Genomic DNA, 21,137 nt, shown 5'->3' with positions numbered 1-21,137 from the left:
TGAATCAGAGACTCTGGAGTAGTAGGCTAGCAACCTTGTAATACGCATTCAAATTTGAGAGCCACAGATCTGGTCTAGTAATTCTCATATGTTCATGTGCATCACAGTGGAGATCAGGGTTGGGGCGAGCTGGATTTTGTTAAAATGCAATTCTGGTTCAGTCGATCTGGGGTGGGCACCAGAGTCTGCATGTCTGTATTCAAACAAGCTTCGAGATGCCACTGATGTGCTGATGCTTTGGGGACCACACGTCGAGAAGCAAAGTTGAAGTCAACCTGGGGAAGAAGCTATGCAAACGGCCTTCATGTGGCTGGGTCTGCTGTGACACCAGCACTCAGCATCAGACAGAACAAGTCCTCCTACAAGTTTCCTGGATAAGGGACATCACGGAACTGGCTTCCCATATAAACTGTGTTCTTCACACAGAACAAATGTTTGCAAATATATTTCCTATTAAAACAATAACTATGAATCATGAAATCTAATTTCTCATATGAGAAAATTTTCATTTATAAGTGGACCTACCAGCCTTCCAGAATGACCAAAAAAAAAAAAAAAAAAGAAAAAAAGAAACCACCAAAAAACCATATTCATACAACTGTCTGGTTATGTTATCTGATTAACTTCACCTCAAACACATTAACCACACCATCTGCTCTCCATGAAAAATCACCAAGCAGTGTGTTTCCTTCTAAACATTTTCAAAAAAATGGTTCTTATATTTACAAACACTGATTCTCCATTTGTTTTACATGAGGGGAAGAGCTCTATAAGATTCTTCTGAGTAAAGAATTCTAGTTTAAATGGAAGGATCTAAAAATGTTGTATGTCTTCATTTTGCAAGTCATCCTTTGGATAAAGTTTCTGGTGCTAAACATTGATTAATGTGCTAACATTTTTACAAATATTCCCTATTTCACTGAATCTAAGACGTCATCTATTTTAAGATACTCCTAATTAATGTACCACTAAGAAAAATGAAAAGTTGCCAGTCAAACCACAACATGCCAATTTTAAGATGCCCTTCCATCTCAGATATGTGTCTTAAAAAAATCAATGAAATATCTTAATTATAAATCAGAGATATGTGCATAGTAAATATATCCTTCTATTTTGACAACAGTCATTACTTCTGTCTGTTTCCACAGCACCTTTCAAAAGTAACTAGCAACGAATAATAAACATCTTAAAGCAAGAAGCAACTTATCCAACAAAGACGCAAAATAAACTTCCTTTTCAGATTTAAACAAGAGTTGAAGAAATTTATGTCACTATGCAGCTACAAATGGTATTGAGTTAAACTTTAACTCAATTTGCATTTTCCTCTATGCAGCAGACCAGCAGAGTTTGAAAAGACAATTTCTAATAAATCATACTATGAGGCCTGATATGTGATTATAGGCAATTTTAATTTTCACCTTTGAACACATCTGCATTTTCCAAATTCTCTAATATGAATATTAGTAAGTAGAAAAGATTTAAAACGTGATTACGCTAATTTATATTTTACTCAACTCAGACCTTTTCATTCTATACATTATTAATGTTACTTCCCAACTCCTCCAAGAAGCTGAAACTGTTCCCAAAGAGCATTTTTAATTATCAAAGATACTGGGACACGACTGGCATTTAGTTTGGGGGCCAGGGTCTAGATTTCACACAATGCATGGGTGGGATAGATCTGTACAATCAAGATTCACCTTGGTCCCAAGAGTCTTTTGAATATCCAAGCAGATCAAGCCCACCATAAATTGACATCACTTTACGATGTAATCTTGAAGAGTTTTCACAAGAAATTATGGGGAAACTTCAGCAACGTAGGAGAAAACAGCAAGGAAAGCTTAAATAGAATAAGGAAAACCTGTCTAAAAATGAGTGATTATTTCCTCACAACACACACTGTCAACAAAGGATTGCAATATCATAATACTGAGCATATATGTAAAAGAATGAGATATGGAATCCCAAAATTTCAATCTTGTTAATATTTTATTAATTATTACCAATGGTAAGTGCTAGGAAGCTGGTGTTGTCCCTTGAAGAAGCAGTACCCCAAAGTCTGTGACGCAAAGGATACTCTATGACATACTTTGAAAACATGGCATCCATGAAGTGATTATACTGATATTATTTATGTGTTGATTGAGACAGTCTAATTTACCTAGGTCAATCTAGGTTCTCTTATATTAGCATAAATAGGTTATCCTAACACTGGGTGTTTTTACCCCAGTGTCCATCTATATCTGTTCTTTTCCTTGTTTGAAATAGTTCCTGATATACTTTTCTTAACTATTCCAAATGCATTCATTAGACGCAGGTAGGAGCACCCTAGTACGCGCTGTCTTCTGGCACATAGCATGTCACATATTCTTTCATTTCTCCCTTACATTTAAATGAATGCACCACACTGATTTTCAATTATGAGTGTAGGAAGGCTGTATCATTTACAAATTTCATTTCAGGATAGTAAAGTGGGCTGCATAAATGTTTGCTACAAAGGGGAAGGGCCTTAATTCTGACTAAGTTGGGGAACCACTGTTCCAAAGAGTGGAATCACGCGCTTAAACAAAAACCGAACTTTAAAAAGTTTCCTTTGCCTCTAAGGCAAGCCCTGGACTCCAATATGACACTGCCATTGGGCCTGACACCCCGCCGCCCCGCACACACGCGTTGCTCTAACACCACCTCTGCTCTCGCACAGGGCCAAACAATGGTTCTCGACCACTTAGGGGTCGGGGACCCTCGTAGGAACTGGGCAGAAGCTGTGGAAAAACTCTGTGCCAAGAAAGTCATATACCACGCTGCATCAGTTTCAAGGGGCTCCCGGACACACCCTCTGCAGCCCACCTGGGACCCCGGGAAGAAATAACTGCGAGTGGGGGCGGGGAGAAGAAAGGCGGGGGCGCGGACGCTGGGGCCGGCGGGCCGAGGGTTCGAAGTCCCATCCCACCACTTCCCAGCAGGGTGGCTTCGGGCAGGGCGCTCCTCCTCTGCAGCACCGGCGTGGAAGCGCGCGAGAGAAGCGCCTGGCAGACAGCAAAGGCTCAGTAACCGGTGCTGCCACGCCAGCAGCGCCGACCCCGCCGCCGAGGGAAACTGAGGCGGGCCGGGGAGTCGCACCCGAGCGCGGGGACCGGCTGCGGGGGGCACCGGCCCCGGCGGCCCGCGGCCCCGGCCGCCCCGCCCCGCGCGGGTCCCGGGACGGCGCGGACCAGGCGGCGCCGCTGCAGCCGCGGGACGGGCTGGGACGGCCGCGCAGCACAACGGCCGCCCGCCCGGCCCGCTCCCCGGCGCGGCCCTCGGTCCCGGCCGCTCTCCTCCCTCCTGAGCCCACAACGGCCGCCGCCGCCCGCAGCTCACCTCCTGGGCCGCCGCCGCCGCCGCCGCTACCGCCGCCGCCGCGCGATCTCGCGAGACTTCGCTCCCCTCGGCGCTCCCCCTCCCTCCCCGCGGCGCGCGCGGACCCCGGCCTGGCACCGGCTCGGCGCGCTCCCCGGACGCCGCCCGCTCCTCCTCAGGGTCGGCCCTAGCCATTATCGCCACTTGCCCCCGGCCCGGTCCCGGCATCCATTCCGCCCACCCTCGTGACGGTGAAGAGTTAAAGCCCAGGTGCGAGGGGGCCGCCTCCCTCTCACCTGGCCGGCCGGGCGCGCGTGCGCATGCGCGTGCCCGGGGCCCTGGACCTGGGACCCTCGGCGAGGGCTTTGACCACGGTGACAACAGTGATCGCAGCGGCCGGTCTTTGAGCGCTCACTGCGTGCCGAGGTCTTCATCTACCCCCCTTCGGCCCTCACAGTTGCTCCAAGAAGTGGGTAGACAGTCCTCCCCATTCCAGAGGGGAAAACATGGAGGCTTGGCAAAGTTAAGTCACTGGCTCCAGCTCACAGCTGGGAATGGGCAGAGCCGGCCTTGCAGTCTGGGGTTGTCTGACGCCCAAGCCAAAGCCCCATTTCTCCTCCTTTGCGACAGTCCCCAGGCCCTGTCCCTCCTTCTGCTGAGGGCGCCCGTCTCAGCCCCAGTCTTGACTCCCCGCTAGGATTCACCAAGGTGTGAGGAGGCCCTCCTAGGAGGTCATTTGCTACAATCTCTGGTTTCAACAGAGCTGGCTACAGTAAAATGCTTTCCCCTCCCTGCACAAACTTCCTAAGGCCTCCCTGTGCCAGAACCCGTGCAGGGCCCTGAAAACTATGTGAATATTTATATTCCCTTCTGTCTCTCCTTAGACTGGTGGCATTTTGCTGGTAGAAAGGCACACCGGACATAGAACCAAAAGGTACTGTGACATTAGGGAGCACAGAGAAACATGTGACTTCTTCCCAGAGGTACATCTTAAGATAATTGTTTCTAAAGAAGAGGAGCTTACATGTATTGAGGACATATCAAGGCGATACCAACATTCTTCCAATCCTAAAGATGAAGAAACTAGCCTGTTTCCATTGTGAGACAGGATTTGAGCCTGGGTCTGAGTCTACAGCCCAGCACTGCCTTGCAGGAGGGTCCCGTTCCACACGCTAGCATGAGCTAGTTCACCTGGGCCAGCAACCTGCTGTAAAATCGAGCCTTGAAGGTTCTAGCTATCCCTTCAAGCTGCATCAGGGTCACGTGGGTTTCCCCAGCCTGCTTGAAAGTCAGCAAGTGCTGGCTGACCCACCCTCCAAGTCTGTCCACCGTTCCCAGAGACAATTCCTCTGCACAGGCCAAAGGATATATGGGTCCACCTACATGTGCCATTATCACCCAACCCACGGGATGGAGGAAGTGAGTGAGGAAGGGAAATCACATCTGGTGGGCAGCCACAAGTGCTGAGTACTACTCCAGGTGCTGCCCATTATTAACTCATTTAGTCCTCCCAAGAACCCAGAGAAACAGAACCAAAAGGAAATAGATATAGACATATAAGAAGGGATGTATCATAGAAGCTGAGAAGTCCTACCATATGCCAGCGGCAAGCTGGAAAAACAGGGAAGCCAGTGACACAGCTCAGTCCTCATCCAAAGGCCTGAGAACCTGGGGAGCTGATGGTGTCACTGTCAGTTCAAGGCTGAAAACCTGAGAAACTGGGGGGCCACTGGTGCAAGTCCCCAGAGTCTGAAGGCCAGAGAACCTGGAGTTCTGATGTGAGAGGTCAGGAGAAGAGGAACATCCCAGCTCCAGAAGAGAGAGCAAATTTTCCTTTCCTATGCCTTTTTATTCTATCCTAGCTAGGGCAGATCTTCCTTCCTCAGCCCACTGATTCAAATGCCAGTATCTTCTAGAAACACCTTCACAGACATACCTCGAAATAATGTCTAACCAGCTGTTTGGTATCCCTTAATCCAGTCAAATTAACATCTAAAATTAACCAGCACAAGCCCCACGTGGAAGTTATGCTTGTACCCATTTTACAGACGAGGAAACCAAGAACCTAACAGGTGAAAGGACTTGCCCAAGGGCACACAGCTGGTAAGTGGTTGTTTCCACCGCAGGTCAGTCTGTCTCCAAACCCACAAACTTTGGTTTCGGTGACCAACAAGGTTCTTTGCCCCAAAAGCCTGTTATCTTCCTGAAATAGAAAATCCAAAAATCTCCTGAAGTCAAGACTCTAGTCTAAGAGATACTGTATGTTCTCCTCTGGGTGGACTGTGCTTCAGTGTTCTCACCTAAAATAAGCATATAAATAGATTGCTGAGAGGACTAGCCAAGTTAATATACGTGAAGCACGTAGAAAAGTACCTTACACAGATTAAGCAGTCACTCAATTATAGCTATTACTACCATGGGTGGGTTCTCTGTGATATTTTATTCTATCCTCATCTCCCAATATAAACTCCAAATCAAGTGGGAGGATGTGCTCAGAGATGGAAATAAAATTACTTTCTAGCACACTGAAGACAATAAATGCTTTTTAAATGGACAAAATTACCACAGTGCTTCCCCGTAATAATGAAAGGAGACCAGCTCTGCTGAAGTTCTCTCTTCCCAACTTCCTGGGAGAGCGTCAGTGTGCTTTACAAAGGGGGTCCCCTTATATAGAAAAAGCCACCCAAATATTTTCAAAGATCCAACTCCAGAAGTCACTTGATAGGCAAAAACAAAAGCAAAGAAACAATGAACTAAGCCTGAAACTTCTTAAGAGAATTTTGGCATGGTTGGGGGTTAAAACCACAGTGACATCATGATTTGGGGGGAAGGCTTTCATAGGAACTGAAGCTTCCACTACCCTCAGGCCTTGGTACACCAAACTCAGGTTTCTACCCTGACCCAGGCTATGCCCCTCGTTCTCATCAGTGCCGATGGCTCACTGTGGGAGTGGGAGTGATCCTCACAGGAAAAAGGGGTGGGCATAGGAAGAACCAGGGAGGCATCATTGTCAAAGAAACTGGGGTGATTCTAATATGCACACACCCTAAAAGTTTAAGGCATTATTTCCAAAAGAAGCACTATTAAATGTCCTTTGATCCAAGATATATTTTATAAATGCCTATAATGGAGTTTGTTTAATGCTCATTCACTCAACAAAAACATATTAAGCACATAAGTGGGACTGCTCATGCTACTTGCTCACAGTAGCTGTGAGCGAAACATAGTCCATGCTTTTGTCACATTTATGGCCTAGAGGACAAGAGAGATGTTAATCAAATAATTGAACCAGTAAGTGGTGAAATATGATGTGATAAGTAGAATGAAAAAGACCCAATGACAAAAAAAAAAAATGGCTAGATGGAAGGATAGAAAAGAATTTGCAACTGAGTTCCGAAGGATGCATAAGAGAGAACTAAGTGAGGAGGAGAAGAGAGAGCATTCTGGAGACAGAGAACATTCTAGAGATCAGCAAGGAGTAAGTGGGCAAGTGTTGGCGGCCAGACCAGGGCCTTGACAGGTATTCTTTTATTTTTTCTTTTAGAGGTGGGGTCTTGCTATGCTGCCCAGGCTGGAATGCAGTAGCTGTTCACAAGCTGCAGCCTTGAACTTCTGGACTCAAGTGCTCCTCTCACCTCAGCTTCCTAAGTAGCTGAGACTACAGGCATGCCACTGAGCCAGGCATCTTAAGACATGTATGCACCTTGAGCACATGGAGATAGCAGAGAGAAAGGAACCAAAATAGTAGGCAGAAGGGTGTTGGGGGTAATGCCATTGATCCCCAGATATTCATCCTTCCTGTTGGTCAACCTGAGCTCATTAGGGAATCCTGCCACCTCTGCACCCCCTCCATGCTTCGTCAAGGATGGACAGGCTGTGATGCACAGCTGTCGTCCCTGTAGCCTGTCTGTATTTGAGGAAATCTTACATTGTAAGTCCCAGCACCGCCTAGAAGTTATTGAGATGCAAAGTTCCTACCTCCCTTGCAACTGAGACAAGGGATATGACGTAGGCTTTGCCAGTCAGAGGCACCACATGAGCCTGAATCCAGATGTGAACCTGAGTTCTGTTGATGTGACCAATGGCAGAAGCAGCCAGCTTTGGGGATGGCGGTTGCAGAGTGGAGCTCCTGTTGGAGAAGCGGGACCCGTGCTGACGGCATCAGCGGTTGCAGTCAGGGCAAGCTCCTGGCACTCGGCACTCCAGGGCGGCAGAAGCAGGGTGGTGGTTTAGTTCATCGGGCCAGGCCTGCAGTGTGGTTTGGGGCATTTTTCCTAGAAGCTTAGCCTCAAGTTATTTTCTCCAGCCCTCCCAGTGATTCTGTGGGATACCTAATATTCTCTATTGCAGTCCCCTTTCTGCTTAAACCAGCTAGCATTTCTACCCCAGAACGCTGACCTCTCACAGGCCAAAGCCAATCAGAGCCCATGAGACTTGGTGAGAGGCTATCTGGGGGCAGTGGGTACTCGAATTTTCGGCTGCAAGAGAGAGCTCCAGGAAGCCAGCTCACTCTCCTTCCCTTACATGGAAGCTTGGTTGCTACCAGTGGCTTTTCCCGCAACTGTGATGTGAACTTAAGATAGGGCCTTTCATTGAGAAATGCTCTGTCTTAAAAAAAAAAGAAAGAAAAGAAAAGAAAGAAAGAAAGATAGGGCCTGTCTCTTTTGGCAGAGAAACCAAAAGATCCTGGGTCCTTCATGACATCACCAAGCTGCTGAACTGACCCCACACCCACAAGGCCTTGGACCTCCCCTTCCCTGAGCTAATACATGTGGTCAAACCAATTCCAGTTGGCTTCTCTGTTCCTGGCAGCCCGGACATTCACACTGGCGCAGGGAGGAGGGGAGCAATTTATGGGGAATAAGCATGCGTCCTCCCTGGCTGTGTCAGGAGCCGCCCCAAATCTTGTGCTACCTTTAAATCTACTCCCTCCCTCCAATATCAGCCCAACTCAGTTTAAGTCCTACCTGGCTCCAAACAATTCATTCCAGAAAACAGGTCCTTTCTTGGCCCTTCCCATGCTTTGACTCTGTCTTTGTTGGGTGAAAAGTAGTTCTGTTACTTGCCCAGCTCACACATCTGGTAAGTGGCAGAGCTGAAGGTCTGGAGGCAGTCCAGATTCCAGGCTATTAACCACTAAGTTTAATGCCATGCACCATCCAGCCTCATTACACTAAAAAAAAAAAAGCTCAAATTTAGCTCCTTATTTGCTAACTGGCCTTGAACAAGCTTCTTAAGTCTCACTGTGAAATGAAGTAAATGATGCCAACCTCAGAGAGTTCGGTAGTCATCTGTGCTGCTCACTGATGGCTTCTGGCTCCCCACCTCCTGGGCAAACGCAGGATTGTACTTACTGGTCTCCTGGGGTGGGGTGGTGTCACGTGACTAGCCCTAGCCAGGGAGTGTGAATGGAGGAATATGTGTCATTTCTGGGCCAGAGCTCTGCCTCTCTGGTATGACAAACAGCAATGCCAAGGATGGTGGTGGCTCTGTTGAGCAGAGCCCCCAGCCAATCCATCACGGACACATGATGTGAGCAAAACACAAAGATTGTTTTAAAGCCGCTGTGGTTTGATGGCTGTCATTGCACGCACTAGCCTGTCCCGACTAACACATACAGTACAGTCATTGGCTCGCTGATTCACTCAAATGCGTTTCTGCTGCGGTTCCAAACCCCACCTAGATAAGAGAAGAAGCTCAGGCCATGGTCCTGAAGGTTCTGGCTCAATCTGTCTGGGATGGAGCCTGGACCTCTGCAGTTGTCTGGAGCTCCCGGTGATTGCGATGCGCTGGGAAGCCTGAGCCCTCTGCATGACTATGGGCCCACTTGTGATGGTCCTGGTGAGACATGGTCCCTACCCTTGAGGGTCACATAGACTGGAGAAGGCCAGGTGCAGACATAGAAAAATGACATTCAAACTGGGTAAGAGAACTGAAACCTGTGAAATTAGGTGAGAATGTGTAGGAGCTCTATGAACCATAAAGCCTTACATGTGATAGAAAGTAGAGGTGCATTCTGGCAAAGCTATTCATCAACCATGTGACCCAAGAGCAGCTGTACAGGCTCTCAGCCTAACATATATAATATTATTTGTCTCTCTCTTTTCCATATATGAAAATCAAAGCTTAGAAAAGTTCTAAAACGTATCCCATGGTCACAGAGCTAGCACATGGCTGAACTAGAATTCAGACCCAGGTCCTTCTGAATCTAGAGTCCTAGCAGGCTCACACAAGGCCCCTGCTCATCTCTCCAGCTTTAGCTCTTGTCTTCCCTTTCACCTTGAACCCTATCTTCTAGCTACACCAAACTGCTTGTCATTCTCGGCCCATGCCACACTATCTCATACCTCTGTGCTTTGACTTTCCATCTGTCTGACATGCCTTTCCTCCATACTCGCTACCTTGCCTCCAAACACCGGCCAAATCCTTGAACATTCAATCTGATGGCCTCATCCCGGTGCTGAAACCACCTCCCACCACGTGGCCCTGCACCTGCTGACTGGGTGCCTCCACCATTAGATTGCATCCACGTGGAGGGGGGAGCCTTCGCTTCCTCTCTCTGGGTCATCTGACTAGCATCGTGAACACTTGTGCTAAAGCATCAGCCACAGCTGCCTGAAGACTTAGCTCAGCAAAACCAAAACCCTACAGCTTATAAGACAAACCATTCCTGGGAGGTAGTAGGCATGGGAGGATGGGAAAGGTTGGTTAACGGATACAAAGTTCCAGCCAAATGGGAGGAATAAATCCTAGAGTTCTATAGCAATGCAGGCTGAATATGGTAATTTATTGAGTATTTTCAAAGAGCTAGAAGAGAGGATTTCGAATGTTCACAGCACAAAGAAATGATAAATGTTTGAGGCGATGGATATGCTAATTACCCTGATTTAATCATTGAACATTATGTACATGTATCAGAAAAATCACTCTGCATCCCATAAATTTGTACAATTATAACATGTCCACTAAAATAAAAGGAAAAATATTACCTTAATAACAAAAAAGACAAAGAAATATTTGTTTTTAAAAAAAGTATTTAAAAAAGCAGGCTCAGGGTTCTATCCAGCCTCTGCCACTTTGTGGCTTTGTGACCACACGTCTCTCTGAACCTCTGTTTCTCAGATGTAAAATGGAACTAATGACAGTGCCTCACTCACACACAGTTGTTGGGGGAATTCAAAGAGATGTAATGTGTACAATAAACTTGTGCACATTGCCTGGCTCCTAAGGAAATTCTAGCTGCTTTCGGCATTGTTATTATCCTTGTCATCTTCTTCTTATTACTACTACTATGCAACATGCCCCCGTAGCTATCACTATTAATATTATTACTCACCACATCCTCCCTCCCCTCCCGCCAACCCTGAGTGACTTTGCTAAACATTCCTTCTTCACTGTCCCGTGATGGCGTGGTGCTCCGGCGGTGATCTAGCACCCCTGGTGCCCCCTGCCCAGTTGGATCCTCAGGAAGTCTGTGGCTGCCAAGCCCATTCCATCCAGGCTTCCTGGATGTAGCTAAGAAAATACGGGCTGTCCTCAGGCTCCCTCTCCCTCCGACTTGACAGCTCCCCACTCGGGGGTATTTCGGGTCCATCCCTGGTCATGCCAGGTCACTCTGAAGGTGGCCTCCACCCCTCGCGACGGGAGTGGCAGGATTCCAGTCAAGCAGGCCCGTGGGCTTCTGCAGCTGTTGATAACACTGAAAGGAATAATACCTGGAACAGGCTTATTTTCTTTCCTCCCAGGAGGAGCGCAAGGAGTCAGGCTTTTGAGTTTCCAATAATAAACTAAGTCCCTGTGCCATCGTTGGAGTGAGCAACTCCAGCCCTTCCTTACTTATCTTTCACACTTCCCGAGTGCGGCAGGCAAAATTTGGGTTTTCCGGCGAAGCATTCCTTGAGGTTTCACGCCGAGCAACTCCGAGCCCGTTAGGAAAGGACGGAAAAACAAGAAAATTCTCCCACACCACAAAGCATTGCAAGCACAGGGAGCCTTAGAGGAAAACCAAACTTCAGGCAACAGAAGAAAGGAGAACGTAAGCTCGGCTTTTCTGATTGAAAGGATTCTGAAGACCCAGCCATGAAAGGTTTCCGCTGGGATCCACTTGGAGGTGAAAATTCACGAGGCCTGCGGAAAGGGACATCAAGATGGGAAGTCAGAGGGAAACGGAACAGCATGCATTGGGGGGCAGAGATCAGCAAGGAGATGAGAAGGCAGCTGGCCAGAGCCAAGGTGCTTGTAGGCAGAAGGACAGTGGCCGAAGTAAGAGGGCCATGGGGTGAAAGTTTTCTCCAGAGGGCTGGAGCAAAAAACAGGCCCCTAAAATTTTTTTTCTGTTTTTTTTTTTTTTTTTTTTTTTTTTTGGGAACCATGTTGACACACAACTGCTCAAATAAATTTGCATTCCCATCTCAACTGACTCATTGAGCTGGAACAATGAGCTCGCATTCCAGAGCCTGGGCTGACCCTCCTGTACCCCATTGGCCGATAAAGTATAAAGCGTATATTTAGTGCTTTTTTGCACTGAGAAGGACTGTAAAATCAGCTGGGTTCTCCTTTGTGTGGCTTCTGACAGCAATATCTAGCATTCAATGCTGTCTTCTCATGTCAGCCATTTCCAGAGGAGAAAAGATGAGAGGAGGAATGAAAGGAGAACGTTTAAAAAAAATCATCAAAGTTTAAGCATCAGGTCTTCAATTAAAAAAAAAAATTACTAATAAGGAAAGGAGGGATGTTAGAATAAACTCTGTGGCAATGGATTGAAATCAGTAGTATTGATATGAACTAAAGGTTTCTTAACATACATTGATAGGTAGGTATATGTAGATGCGTGAACATGCATGGGTTGTGTACATAATATATCCCCAAGCTCTGAACACCGAGAGCACCTAGAGGCTAGGATTGCTAGCAGCAATGTGCGCACCTACCACCCAGACCTTGGTTTCTAAACACCATTCTCCAGTAAGAGGACCAGGGCTCCTTGGAGAAGTGGTTGCTTCAAGAGTTGGAATAGGAAAAATACAAAATGGATCTGGAATATCTTGTTGTGCCAGAAAATAGGGAATTGGTCAAAAAAGGATGGGGTCTTATTGGAAGGATATAGGAGCAAACCTGAAAGCTCCCGACAGCCAAAGCTGCAGCAATCCAAGCAAGAAAATAATGGTAGAATTGGATTATAAGTCAAAGAATAAAAATAAATACCCATGGATCCATATTGATAGGAAGGAAGGGAGGAAGGGGGGGAGGAAGGAAGGGAGGAAAGGACTACAGTTAATAAATGTAGAAGCAATGAGGGAAATAAAAGAAATCACCGTTAGAACACCATAGTAGCAATTGCTGAGGCAAGATCCAGGGACAGATCTTAAGTGAGCAAAAGTTTGAGGACCACATATACTCACCAGCAAATTGGTATTAACTGAACAGCACCTAAGTGGTCACATAGGTACTACAGTAATAGGGTATTGGGCAGGGGGGAGGGGGGAGGGGGGCGGGTATATACATATATAATGAGTGAGATGTGCACCATCTGGGGGATGGTCATGCTGGAGACTCAGACTTGTGGGGGGAGGGGGGGAAATGGGCATTTATTGAAACCTTAATATCTGTACCCCCATAATATGCCGAAAAAAAAAGTTTGAGGAAAAAGAAGATAGTCTCACCCATATGCAGGAGCTAAAGATCTCATGGAGAGGGAGAGTAGAATGATGGTTAACAGGGGCTGGGCAGGGCGGGGGTAGAGGGAAGAAGAGAAGTTGGTTAATGAGTACAAACATACAGTCAGGTAGAGGGAATAAGTTCTATTGTCCGATAGCACAGTCGGGTGACTATTGTTAACAATGATGCATTGTGTACTTCAATGTAGCTAGAAGAGCGGATTTGGAACATTCTCAGGACAAAGAAACGATAAATGTTTGAGGTGATGGATATCCTAAGTATCCCGAATTGATCATTACACATTGTACACGTGTATCAAGATATCACATGTACCCCATAAATATGTACAATTATTATGCATCAATTAAAAAAAGTTTTTTAAATGAAAAAAACCATAAATTCATACCTATACCACCACGACTGCTGCCACCACATTGCATGCAGTCCTCCCAACAGTCCCGCCAGGTAGAGAGTGAACGAAAACAACCAGCACCCCCAATACAGAGCCCTCTCTAGAAGAAATAACAACATGGAGCGTAGCCACGCCAGCATTTTAAGGTTGTGTGAGGGTGTGTGGCTTACTCATCAGCGGGGAAATAAATCTCTCTGTTGCTCTTTCCCCCTTGCGAAACCTGACGTGAGAGGAAGAGACCAGATTCTTTCCAGATCCTCAGACCCTTGTAAAGTCTGGCACACGCACAGGGCCAGCGTGTGTGCGTATGTGTGTGTCTGTTTGTGTGTCTATATGAGTGTGTCTGTGTCTGCGTCTGCCTATGGGTGTGTGTCTGTTGTGTGTTTGCATGTCTGTGTGTGTGTCCGTGTGTATATGCATGTGCATGTGTGTGTTTGTGTCTGTGCATGCTTCTGTCTCTGAATCTGTGTGTGCTGTTGTGTCTGTCGATGCTTGAGTGTGTCTTTGTCTCTGTGTGCCCTTGCTGGGGGGTTGGTTTGTGTGAGTCTGGGTGTGTCCGGGTATGTCTTTGTCTGAGTGTGTGCGTGTTGGATATCACAGCAAGGGACTGAATTCCTATGAGAGGGAAGACAATAAATTGCCCTAAGAGTCAGAGGGAGAGCAAGAAGTCAGCCAGGACAGGAGGAAGCCCTGGGTGACAGAGAGAATGTCAGGTCCCCGGAATTCCATGGCGTCTTTGTGAGGGCATTGGAATTTCCCCAGAGTCTGGAATGCGCATGGGGTGGCAAGTCAAGCCAGTACTATCGAGAGACCTCAAAGGTCAAGCCAATACTATCTAGAGACCTCAAAGGGCAGGGAAACCCGCCCCCGCATGGCACCTGGTTTACCCAGTGTCGTCTCCTCTTTGCAGCTGAGCACAGAGGCCCACAGCTCGTGCTTTTATAAGACTGCAGAGCGGCACCGGCCACTGAGCTAGCAGGGGCCTCTGGACTGGCCCTTGGTGGAAAACACTGAACCACAGTGAGAAAATTGCTCCCCTTCCATTTGCTTTCAATCCTTCCCATGAGAAAGCTTCTTGTGCCAGTCCGTCCATCTTTAATGCCTCTCTAACACTTGCTGATATTTTTACAAAGAAAATACTTTTCCTTTGTTATCAATCAACACTAACAATGCCCACTTAGTGGGCATTGATAACAAAGTGTTATCAATGCCCACTAAGAGCATCACAACGCAGGCGTGGGGACGGGAACATATTCTCTCCTGGGTACGTGATGGCACAACAATAGTGGGACACCCCCGTGAGACAATTCCAGCATGACCCTTGAGTTAATCTGGCTGTCTTATCTACATAAATATATGGCGTGGAAGAGGAAGATATTGTTTTTCAAATTTGTAGACATTTTAATTTTTGGTAATTATTTTGGGAGTTGACTATGAAGCATTCAACTCATTAGAAACCATTTAATATTTGAAGCTGTCCTGAGCTCTTAAAAAAAATTGAGACTGTTATGATCTTAGTGGTAAATTCAGGAAAGTTTTTGTTTGCTTGCTTGCTTGCTTTTAATGGTTATTTTGCAAAAAATTCAATACTACAGGAAAAGTTGCAAGAACTGTAAAATAAACTCTTGTATATACTTTATCTAGATTTGACAACTGTTGATATTTTTGCCACATTTGCTTTTTCTCTTTGTGTGTGTCTTTCTTTCCATGTATATGTATAAAAGTATGTGCAACATATACATGCACTGTTTTTAAAAAGCATCTGAAAATAAGTTGCCAATATTACGATCTTTAATTACAAAACAATTCATGCATCTCCTAAGAACAAGGACATTCCCTTGCACAACCACAGTGTAGTTACCAAATTTAGAAAATTTAATATTAATAACAATGCTATTAACTAATAGAAAATCTATCAAAGTTTGCCAATTGTCCCAATAAAGTCATTTAGTTTTTTCTGATCCAAGATCCAATCCAGAATCATACTGCATGTATCTGTCATTTCTCTTCGCTCCCATTTAATCTTGAACTGTTCCTCAGTCTTTCATGACATTGATGAAACTCCTCCTTTCTAAGAAATAGAAAGTAAGCTTCAGGCTCACTGTGCTTCAAACCGGTAACAACATTCAGCCAGGAATGCAATTGATTTTTGTTTTCTGAATATATCTTTTATTTATGGCAAGTGACATTGGCTTCTTACTTAGGGGAGTGATATATAGTTTCTTTAATTTTTTTTTTCATTTAAAAAGTGAATTAATTTAAAAGAAAATATTAAGGGATAATAGGACAGGCGTGTAGATCTAGTCCAAGTTTTCTCAAACTCAGCAGTCCCTGGTACTTGGGACCAGGTAATTCTGTGCTGTGGGGGCTGTCCTGAGCATTGTAGGGTGTTTAGCAGCATCCCTGGCCTCTACCCACTAGATGCCAGTAGCACCCCCTGTGCTATCTCTGGTTGTGACAACCAAACATGTCTCCAGACATTGCCAAATCTCCCTGGGAGGCGAAGTGAAGAGCCACTGCTGTAGCCAAAAACTATGAGTGGAGCGCGAGTGACAGGAGCCTGGGAACCTTGGCGTAGAGTATCTGTCCAGTTCAGCTCCAGAGATCTTTATCAAGTGTTGCCACATGTCAGGCCCTGCTCTAGGTCCTGGGGAGACAGTGGATCAGGATGCAGTCCAGCTTTTCAAGAGCAGCATTTGAAATTAAAAAGGGGCAGGAGATGTCTGAGAGGCAGAAAAGGTAGGAGCTGGGAAAAGCTAGACCACCACCTAGACCTAAGTCTCAATCTCATCATGCTCATGAAAACTCTCATTCTTTTCAAGACAAGAATCAGATCAAGTGATTCTCCTGATTAAAAGCCACCTGTTTTTTCCTACGCTACTTAGAACAAGATCCAAACTCCTCATAGGACTTAAAAGATCCTGCAAAATCTGGCTTCTGGCTTCCTCTGGGGCCTGAATTTTTTTCTCTTTCCATTGCTCCCAGGCTCCAGCCACCCAGGACTTCTGTCTCTCTTAAGGTCACACCACGCTTATTTCCAAACGAGGGTCTTTGCACTGTGATGTCCTCTCTGTCCCAGCTCTTTGCAGAGCTGGATCCTTGTCATTAGGTCTCCGTTCCAATGTCACCTCCCCTGACCACCTTATATACAGGAGCCCTCTGTCCCATCATCCTGTGTGATTTCTTCCATAGCACTTTCCGTGGCAGACATTGTCGGTTGGCTCACGTGACCTCCAGGGTCACGGCCCTTCTCCTTAGTGACTACCCAGGCAGATCTGGGTAGTCATTGCCATCTGACCCATATCTGGCCCAAGAGAGATGCAGGAATCTTCTGGCACTGCCTGATACAGCCTATGCCCTCACCGCTTCTTGACCATCCTGCTGAATTACAGGTGTGATGACTGGAGCTGCGCAGCCATCCTACGACTGTGCAGGAAAGACCATGCCCAGGTCAGATCCTCGAGCCATAGAACAGCATTGGCGGCCTCCTACCTTCTGTTCCAGGGAGAAAAATACCCCCCCCCAGGGTTTAAGCCACTATAATTAGGTTATCTGGTGTTTGTAGCCAAAAGCATCCCTAACTATGTGAAATTGCTGTGTGAATTTGCCTTTTTGTCCATATCCCCTCAGTGGAGACTCCATGCACCATGAGCCAGGAAGTCATGTCTGTCTCGTTCACGACTACATCTTCAGCCCTGAGGCACAGGGCCTGACTCATGACAAAGTTCAATAACTCTAAACCTGTGTGTTCCCTAGTTCCACCACACATGAAATCGGGATTGTCACAACACCTTGACAGATTGTAAGGATTAAAAGTGTCAATATGTGTTTAGCACTTAGAGCAGTGCCGGGCACATAACCATTGCCCAAAGGATTGCTATTATTTGTTGACTTAATGAGCTAATTAATTTATAGAAGAAAGAAATTCCTTCCCTGTGTGCTTTTTGCAGTGGTGTCCTCTGGCTTCTTCCTTCTCTTTAAATCAAAGCTGTGTTTGCCCGGTGCTGACAAGTCAGGCTATAGATTAAGCAACATGACCACGGCAGTTGGAAGAAATGCACACCGTTTACAGCGAGCTGCGGGATTAGCACCTTTAGGGGAGGGAAAGGGGACCAGACACTGACACACAAAAGGGTATGGCGCATGAAGCCTGGCATATTCTGAAACGCAGGCCAAGAAATGCTGGAAATGAAATCTAATATGAGGTTTTGCGGGTGTGCGCCGTGGGAAGAACAGAACACCTCACTGCAACGGGCGCTCAGTGGAAGCCACTCAGAGGTCAGTTGGAGGTTATAAGGAGGGAGATTCAACATGTGTGGTGTGGGGTGGGCTACAGCCCACTGGGGCTAAAGGGGTTCATTTATTCACTCAATAAAATATTTGTTAAGCACCTACTATGTGCCAGGTACAGAGGGAACTGGCAGAAAAACATTAAGTACTGCCACGACTGAGATGATTACAACTGGGTGATCCTGAAGACGCCACGGTCTTTCTTCTCTAATTGCCCTGCAACCATGTAGATGCTAGCCCCAAATTCCAGATCCCACATGACTTAGTTTATGACCAATACTACTGCTACTAACTTTTTCCAGTACTTACTCTGTAACAAGCGTTATACTGAGATCGCTCTACCAACTATGGCCAATGTCACTCCCTAGGAACTTACTCAATATCCATTTCCCCTTTTTTTTTTTTTTTTGAGACAGAGTCTCGCTCTGTTGCCCAGCTAGAGTGCCGTGGCATCAGCCTAGCTCACAGCAACCTCAAACTCCTGGGCTCCAGTGATCCTCCTACCTCAGCCTCCCAAGTAGCTGGGACTACAGGCACCTGCCACCACACCCAGCTAATTTTTCTATTTTTAGTAGAGACATGATCTTGCTATTGTTCAGGCTGGTCTCAAACTCCTGAACTCAAGCAATCCTCCCACCTTGGCCTCCCAGAGTGCTAGGATTACAAGAGTAAGCCACTGCGCTTGGCCTCCCTCTTCTTTTTTTACTAACAGAACACTCATTTTTATTCAGGGTGGCATTAAAGAACACAGGCACCCACACTTGGTGATTAACATCCAAACATACACCCTAATGGACACAGAAGCATCATTTCCTTTATTTGTCACAAGTGAGGTGGAGGTCAATGCCATCCTTATTATACAGGTGAATAAACTGAAGTTCAGAGAATGTAAATTGCCAAGGATCATACAGTGTCTAGCTGGCGAAGATGGAATGTGAATCTAAGCGATTTGGTCCTTCTATTCTTTTCGTCTCTTTCCATTTGCACAGAGAGCACATAGATACATTTTCTCATTTCACCCTCCCAAGAACCTTGGCAGGTAGTGTAACAGGTAAGGTTTTCAATTACCTGCCAAAATATGTTCTCTATGCAATCAGATGGCTTCCTTCCTCAAGTCATCCCCCTCCCCACTTTTAAAACTAACCTCCTGCAGCCCCGTTGAGTGGAGAGTGGAGAGGAAGAAGGAGGGAGAGGCGGGAAGCAGTCAGCGGCATCAGGATGTCTACTGAGGCAGACCTCCCGGGAGGAGATTGTTAGGTCGGGTGTGGAGAAAGCCGAAAACAGAGAAGCTTTTTGCCTCACTTCCCACGTGGGATCCTGGGAAGACACAGCATTAAAATAAAACCAGCAAACTATATGGTTAGGCAGAGGGTGGGCCCAAATGTTCCAGAAGGTTCCAGAAGGTTCTGAGTGCCCTGAGGAGGGATAATACAGAAGGAGCTGATGGTGGCAGTAAATGACACTAATGAGACTGAGAGCTACAAGGTGGCCAGGGATGGCCAGGGGCAAAATAGGTATGGCAGTCAGAGCCCAGAGAGAAATTCGGCGCTAGAAGGAGCTGACGTAGGGCTGGTCAGCTGGGAGATGCCACGAGTGGACGGAGCTGACCACCAATTGTAGACTGAACAACTGCGGCCTTTAGGGACAGACCAGAGGGCAGGGGACTTCATTGTCACAGAGGCTAGCACAGTCCTGCAGAGCAGGATCCCGACATGTCAGGGTCCCTTCCATAGACCCTCTACTCCACTTGGTGAGACAGAGGAGAGGAAGAGACTCGGAAATGACAAGAGTCTCTACAACTTAGGGCCTCTCAAACCAAGAGGACACGGAGATGCCATTCGTTACCAAATTCTATGTCCTTTCAATCAGTGGTCACCTGGTGGAAAAAGCTTAGAAAGAAGACTGGAAGTCACTTAACATCCAGAAGCTTTACATCCAGTTACTTAACATCCAGAAGCAAAGCATACCTTTGCTTCACATGCCTGAGCTGCAGAGCGAGTGTGCTAGCGTTTCGTCCTGCTGTCATGGGTACCTACTTCCTCCAGGTTTTGCAGACAAGCAACTGGAAGACACTGTGGAATCGACACACCTTCCCTGAGCCCCCATTTCCAATTGCTTTTAAAATGGGAATAATCAAAGCCACCTCCCAGGACTACGAGGCCAAAGCGAGGATCAGAGCCGTAAAGGAGCACGCCCAAGCTCACATGCTGGGCGTGGGGCCTCAGGGCTCACCTTGCCTTCCACCCTGCTGTCTTCCCCTGGATGCTGTCAGAAGAGACACCTGGAGCCAGCCGGGACCTGGACAGCAGCTCAGTGACAGCAAAGAGACAGACGGGCCTCGTTTTAATGCTTGTACAGAACCTGGACCCGATTATTTCCTAGCATTTGGCTCATCTTGTCACCAGCTGGTATTTATTCACACTCAGTAGATGGATTAAGTGAGTGAGTGAATGAATGCATGAATGACAAAGCCTTTGCTGGGGACTATGGGAGTCATGGCCACTAAATGGTGACATGTGAGGCTCTGGCATGCTTTTTGGGGGGGATCACCTAAATGGCAGAGGGAGTCAGTTTTCAGTCTCACAAGTCTCACAGTTCAGATGTCACCTCCTCCAGGAAGACTTCCCTGACACCTCCAGTCTGGTTAGGTGCCTACACTGTGATCTTCCTTAGCTCTATATGTGCTAGTCTGTCTGTTCACTGTAGTTGTCTGACTTGACGGTTAGTACTTAGAGACAAGGTTATGTCTCCTTTCCTCTCCCCATGTCCCTAGCACAGGGTCTGGCCCAAGGTGGGCATTCTGGAAACAGTAGGAGCCATTTATTGAGTGCATCCTGGGTAGCTGGTGCTGAGCTACGTGCTTTAGCTACTGATGTCCACGGTGGCCTCATCATGCCATTGGACAGGTAGGAAAGCTGAGACTCAGAGAGAAGCTAAGAAGCCTGATATTTCTTCCTTATTTCTGTCTCCTCCTTTGCCAGACTGCCTGGCCTAAATTCTTGAGGCTTGGGAACCGTATAAAGCTCGGGGCGCTGGGTGGGTGGGTAGGAAGATGGAACAATGGAGAAAGAGCACATGTTAGCAGTTGGCATCCACGCCGCATGCCAGACAGTGCATTTTCTGTCGCAGGCCCACAGCACCGAGACCACCCGAGGAGAAATGCCTCGTGGCCTCTGAGCGGGGAGTGCTAACCACGCGCTCTGCAGGCACCATCTGCTTCCTGATTTGGAACAAATGGGTGCTTGAGAGCTGTGCTGTTAGGTGCTTGATGCTTCTGGCAGAAAGCATTGGGAAAACAAAACCAAAACATCCTCCTCAAAAATCCCAGCAACACACATGGAAGTAGGCAGAGGTGAGCTGACACGAGATGCAGACGGTTACACAAAAATATCAGCGCCCGCAGCCAAGAGGGAGGAAAAGTCCGATGCCCTGTTGCACATCC

At 46.8% G+C, this 21,137-nt stretch overlaps 1 protein-coding gene across 2 annotated transcripts in view; it reads right to left on the bottom strand.

The window, feature by feature from the left end:
- The window catches only part of MRTFB (myocardin related transcription factor B), a 238,293-nt gene that overhangs the window by 161,730 nt on the left and 55,426 nt on the right, over positions 1-21,137 (bottom strand). The window contains exon 1 of one of the 2 annotated variants that reach the window (XM_012736097.2): positions 3,361-3,413. The exons of the other annotated variant lie outside the window; for it this stretch is intronic. The gene's annotated coding sequence lies outside the window, so the exon portion shown is untranslated. Of the gene's footprint in view, positions 1-3,360; positions 3,414-21,137 lie in introns of those variants that run through there. 2 annotated transcript variants of the gene reach the window in all.

This window comes from Microcebus murinus, chromosome 19, assembly GCF_040939455.1.
Source record: "Microcebus murinus isolate Inina chromosome 19, M.murinus_Inina_mat1.0, whole genome shotgun sequence".
Lineage (NCBI taxonomy): Eukaryota > Metazoa > Chordata > Mammalia > Primates > Cheirogaleidae > Microcebus > Microcebus murinus.
The sequence above is the reverse complement of the archived record's forward strand: the minus strand, read 5'-3'. Positions and strand labels throughout refer to the sequence as shown.